Raw genomic sequence first — 6,905 nt, forward strand, 5'->3', positions numbered from 1 at the left:
TTCAAACTCAAGCATAATATCCAATTTGGTTTCATCATTTATTGTATTGGCAGCTGCTTTTTTTATCGTTCTTACATGACCAAGCTCGCGAAACTGCTTTTCTATTTTACTAATTGTCCCTTGGGATATAGGCGGCAAATCTGGAAATTTTTCATGAAATAACCGAGCAACTTCACTTTGTGTCCGTATGTTGTCTCCATAACCAATCATCTGTAGAATTGTTATTTTGTGCATTTCTGTTAAATAAACCATTTTTCTGATATTATGGAGTTAACGAAATTAAAGCGACTATAACACTGACACTAATCACTACTGTCATGCAGACAGACAACACTCTGCTAAGGCCGTGCGTTTTCAACGCAAGTAAACAAGACTTTTTATAGTTCTTTTATTTCATATCAGTAAGAAGGAACGCTAAAATGGTTTTTGCTTACTTTCTCATTATCAAAACCTAAATGGGAAATAAGTATTGAGTGTGTTGCAGCGAATTTCTGTAATCAAATAATTTTCTGTTTTCCATGTTAATTTTTGCAATAAATCCGAAAACATTTAATATTTCCGAAACAGTTGAAGATAGGTATAGGACATTGTACATGAAATATGTCTAGAATTTTCTGAGGAATCCAAAAATTGAATAATATACAGGGTGTTGCATTTAAAATAAAAAAGTTGATATTGGCCACTGTGGCATGACACACCCTGTATAAAAAGTTTTTTTTGAAAAAAAAGCGCAACTAAAGATACAAATCGACGTGTCCGAGCGTTTTTCCCAAAAAGCCACCGTTTATTTATTAACGAATTTATTCCATTTGGCTGGTACACACTGTATAATAAGTAATGTTTATTAAGTATAGGATTCATATATATTATTGTATAAAAAAATAGTGTTAGCTAGAGCACATACAGCGGGCGATTTTTTGTGAGACCCACACCTAACTTGTTGGGACTTGATATTTATCGGTACACATATTTCCCTAACAGGTGTGGGGAAGCAATAAGGTTTTAAAAATTCCAACTTTTCTAAACCTTTAACACATATAACATCGGCCTCCCTCGTAACTCTTTTGATAATCGCCGGCAGATGGTGCAGTGGGGTGAATCCTTCATCCCACTGGATATAATGATGGTTGTTCATCAGCCAATCCGCCTGCTTTTGGTATTGGACGGGAAGCATCTCGATCTTAAATGGCGGTTTGAAAATGAAATGGTTCTGCACCTCACCATCAAATGTGGCCAACTCTTTTACTATAAACTTGTTGGGTTCGTCTTTGAACCCCTGGAAATCGAGAACTATTGGCTTCATAGTGGTGGTGGTGGTGGTGGTGGTGGTGGTTGAAAAAATGCTTTTTAAATCGTCGATTTTTGGCTGCTAACTTCTGCTGCTTCACTGCCTTACTACCGATTTTGCTTATGCTTTTATACACAGTTGTGACCAAAGGAAGGACATTACCAAAACATATTTTTGTTACTTTCGAATATATTTTTGTGGTGAAATTTATGAAAAATAAACGAAAAACAACAATTATGCATTGATAGTAGGACTGATAGGACATTACAAACAAAACCCCATATTTGTTGTTTTAAATATATTTTTGTGGGTAGATACATGAAAAATAAGCGTACATCAACAACAATTATGTGTCAATAGTGGGAAAAGTGCAGCACCAAATATGGGCTGATAGGACATTAACAAAAAGCATAATTTGTTGTTTTTGAATATATTTGCAACCAAATACCTAATTACTACGTAGTGACCCTGATCAGACCATGTATGAAATTGGGAATCACTTTTTTGATTATTTTTCAATATAATGTCCGACTGTTGACCTAAAAAAGTTGAGCTCTCTCCGAAAAAGAAATGAAAGTGTTTTGCTGTTGATATTCAAGGTTTAATTACCATGGACTTCACCACGTGACGTCACCAGACTAGGGGGTGGGGGGGTGACACGCAGGCACCGGGACGCGCCCACCAAAATGGTGACAGGTGGGGTGACGTATGACAAGTGACAGGGGGCCCCACGTCACGAGGGGGCCCCCACGGGGCGCGGGGCTACGGGGGCAACACGCTACGCCTCGCGCCTTCACCATTTCATCAAAATGGTCCAGAATCCCCCTTGCTATACTACTCCAAGACCTTTCTTTTAAAATGTAAATGTGCCAATGAAACTTCTAAAAGCTGTCCTGTTTCTTCAGAGTAAACCTTTGTTGCTCTCAAAATGCAGGCGGCCTCAAAATTTAATTCACTTATGTATGTAAGAGGCAATAAGTTTACTGAATGAGAAAGCATATTGTACTTACCACTGAGTATTGTGTTGGAGTAAAATCATTCCAGTTCAAAGCTTTCAACCACTGTTGGGTTCGAGCAGGGTCTTTTGGAAAGGAAAGGACACTTTTGGGCCTTTCTCCAAATTGCTTTTACAATTTGGCAAACAACAAGTGTGACGGCATATTGTTGAGGCAATAGAATTTAAGTTAAAAAAGCAACAACAAATTATAGAACAATGAAGGAACAATAACAATAGTGATAACACAATAAAATGAACACAAACTACACTTTCACTAGAACAACAAACATATAAACAACAATATATAATAGCAAACAAAAATTACTTTGGCAAGTAATCCCAAGTCTGGACTTTAAACTTTAAAAATTAATTTAATCATCCAAAAACTCAATTTCCACAATACAAACAAATGCAAACTGTCAATCCCATATTTCGGCCATATTGGAATTTTTGGCATGCACCTTCTTGGCTTTCTTGTACAGAGGGCGGTGCTGCAGGGCATGTTAATAACACTAGTTTTGAGTGTTTTGACAACTGCAAATATGCCGTCGCGGTTACGTTATTCAAACCAAGATTACTTAAATCTGTTTATTATTTACGGAGAATGTGATAAAGTTGTGAGTAGAACATGTGAGGTATTTGCCGCTCGTTATCCAGAAAAACCAAAGCCATCACGAAAAGCTGTCAAGCAAATAATTGAAAATTTTAAGAATACGGGATCTGTGAAGATAAAAGCTATTAAAACAAAACCAATCCTTAATAATACCAATGTAGAAATTGCAATTTTGGGCTATTTTGTTGCAAATCCAACTTTGTCAATAAGACAAGTTTCCGTAGAATCAGGCATATCCAAAAGCTCAATTCAGAGGTTCCTGAAGAAACATAAATTTCACCCTTTTTCATTTAAATTAGTGCAACACTTAAAAGAGGTTGACTTTCCGAAGAGAGTTGTTTTTAGTGAGTTTTTGCTGACTAGTCACTATGGAGATGAATTGTTTTTGAATAATATTATTTGGAGCGACGAGGCCAAATTCACTAAAAATGGAATGTTCAATAGACATAATTCACACTACTGGTGTGACATAAATCCACACGTAATTAGAGAGAGAAATTTTCAAGAAATCTGGAGTTTTAATGTTTATTGTGCTGTGAGGAATGACCAAATTGTTATGATACGTTTTTATGAAGAAAATTCGACGATGTTAAACGACAAATTGTGAAGTTCTGAAACTTAATTTAATGCTATGTTTTTATTGTAGGTGATCGATATCTAGCTATAATTCAAGATTTAGAAAGGGAATACTTGGATAATTTACCTCTAGCCGACAGAAGACGGGTAATTTATCAGCATGATGGCGCACCTCCTCATAATGGTCATATTGTCAATAATTTTCTACAAGCTACGTTTGACGACCGGTGGATTGCTAACAACGGACCGTTTCAATGGCCACCCCGCTCGCCAGACATGTCAGTTTTAGATTATTTTGTATGAGGGGCAATTAAAGATGAAGTTTACAATCTTCCTTTAACAACAAAGGAAAATTGTATTGAAAGAGTGAGAAACGCGTTTCGTGGTTTAAGCCCAAACGCAAATAAGAGCAGCAACCCATGAGCAGCTGATCCTAAGGTGCGCAAAGTGTCACGAAGCTGAAGGTCGAAATTTCGAACATTTGTTAAATTAATTATTAATATAAGTACAAAAATATGTTGAGCAATGCAACTATAACTTTTTTGGAAAAACATCAAATATTTCGAAAACGGCTAGAGATAGGAATAGGGCATTGTACACAAAAGTTGGTTAGAAATTGCAATTTCTACATTTGTATTATTAAGGATTGGTTTTGTTTTAATAGCTTTTATCTTCACAGATCCCGTATTCTTAAAATTTTCAATTATTTGCTTGACAGCTTTTCGTGATGGCTTTGGTTTTTCTGGATAACGAGCGGCAAATACCTCACATGTTCTACTCACAACTTTATCACATTCTCCGTAAATAATAAACAGATTTAAGTAATCTTGGTTTGAATAACGTAACCACGACGGCATATTTGCAGTTGTCAAAACACTCAAAACTAGTGTTATTAACATGCCCTGCAGGTCTCCAATATTACCGTGTGTCAAAAGCATGGCCAACTAGAGTACCAGCTAATTCCAACCATGCAGCCGAGCATGCAGCCTAATAAAAAAATGTTTATTCTCAAATAAAACGAAATGGGTTGGATTTAGGTATAGGCAAGTAAATTGAAACTTATAGTAATTTTTAATGCTCAAAATGATTCCGTCATAAAAAATGGGGGTTTCCATTTAAAAAACTTGAGATTTTTCATTTTTTTTAGTGGCAAGTTTATGATTTTTTTTTGACGACCCTGTATACAAATGAGTCGTTACGCACCCTCAGTTTAATAAAACGATCCTTTATTTACAATATCCCAAAGTTTCATTGCAAAATGAAATACGGTTTTAACATAGTACAAAAATATGTTGAGCGTTGCAACTGTCACTTTTTTGGAAAAACATCAAATATTTCGAAAACGGCTAGAGATAGGCATAGGGCATTCTATACAAAAGTTGGTCAGAATTTTGTGAGGAATCCCAATATGTAATAATATATAGGGTGTTCTATTTAAAATAAGAAAGTTGTGATCGACTTCCGGTATAAGCGGAAGTGCAACCATCTTGAAAATATTTTAGTTGGATTGGGCATGCCCACATCAGTATCCTACCAAATTTTCAAAACTCTCCTATTTATACTTTTTCCAATATCAATCGAGGTCTTTCGTCGTGGGACACCCTGTATTATAGCAGATAATTTACCATTTTTATCGAGGAAATGTCATAGTTATTACTCCAATAAAGACATTACTGTTTTAACATGTACTCCACATTATCATCAGAGTAATGGTCAGGAAAGTCATTTGAAGAATGTACTGACTATAGAGAATCAATTATGGAATACAATAACTGAATCTTAATATCTTTGGGTGCTTCACCAGAACAAATATTACAAAGTAGAAATTTGAAAACAGAACTTCCTATAATGGGTTCAAACTTAGAACCAAGAATAGTCAGGGACATTTTTAACAAGTTATGTGTCAAAAAACAGAATATGACATTACAATACAACAAGACAGCTCGTAAAAAAACCACCATCTTTGAAAAAGGGGATAAAGTAGTGATTAAAAGTGCAAAAGACCGAATTTGGCATAAAGGTATCGTTATTGAAAAGTGTAAAGAGCCTAGGTCATATTGGATAAAAAAAGAGAGTAATAGAAAAATTGTTAGGCGAAACTCCTTTCAAATGAAACATTCACAAACAAGTAATAAGGAATTTTCATTGGACCCTCGATTGTATCCAATTGACGAAACTCAGTTCTCCCATACTCCTACGACTAGTGACTTTAATAACTTATCATTAAATAACGAACTAAATGGTAGCACATTAAATAACGACACTGAAACAGTATATAATTCAGATGGAAATGAATTGATGTCAACTCATAACAGAGTATCGCGTTCAAGGATACCAGTTCCAGATGGATCAAATTCATTTACTTTCATTAGTGCAACACGTTCTGGTAGGGTAGTTAGACAACCCCATAGACTTAATCTTTAAGGGGAAGGTGTTCGATGTTCAGAGTGTAATCCTGAACATACTATGACAGATGTCAATAAGGTTAGGTTAGTTTTATATTATTATTAGAGATAAGACAAGTTTATGTTCACGCTCACCATATAATGTTATATTGATGATTAAATTAATATACATTAAAAATATGTACTTTCATTTGAATTCAACATAAAACAGTAACATAGACTATCTAAACTATCTTGTTTTATCAGAATGAGGTCAAATCTCGGGTAAAATGAGATAGACACTCTAAACACACCAAAATTCTTCTTATGTGTATGCATACAGTGCGTTTTTTTTAACGCGCAACATAGGATTTTACGTGTTAAATTTTTAAGCCCATGTTAGACCATGTTATTTTGGAACTACAAGTATAAAATTTGACGGGTGGCTGTTTCGTACCCTGAAGCTTAAGTAAGTTTAACAATTCGGCCTAAAAAGTGTTACAAAGCTTGCAAAAAATCATCTTTTTTCGAAAAGGTTTTATCGTTTCATACTCCCTGTATGCATTGTTGTTTTTGATACTGGCACGGCAGGTAGCAGGTAAAATTTGGCGTAGAAAGTAAAACAGGGTGATCATTAACTTTATATCAAGAAAGTTAAGAACAAAAGAAGTATTTTTATAAGTGAATTGTTCAAAGTGACCTCCGTTTGAAGCCAAACAGTATTCCAAACAATCATAAAATGCCCTTTTGACGTTCAAAAGATGTCGGGTCGTGATGCAGTCAAAATATGTCACTTTACCTGTTACCTGCCCTGCCAGTATAAAAACAACAAGGAACAACAATGCATACAGGGAGTATGGAACGATAAAATCTTTTCGAAAAAAAATTATTTTTTTCCAGTTTTTAATCACTTTTTAGACAAAATTGCTAGACTTACTTAAGCTTCAGGGTACTAAAGACACACCCGTCAAGTTATAGACTTGCAGTTCCAAAATAAAATGGTCTAACATGGACTTAAAAATTTAACACGTAAAATCCTATGTTGCG

The sequence above is a fragment of the Ips typographus genome, linkage group LG9 (genome assembly GCF_016097725.1).
Source record: "Ips typographus isolate SLU linkage group LG9, UJ_Ityp_2.0, whole genome shotgun sequence".
Lineage (NCBI taxonomy): Eukaryota > Metazoa > Arthropoda > Insecta > Coleoptera > Curculionidae > Ips > Ips typographus.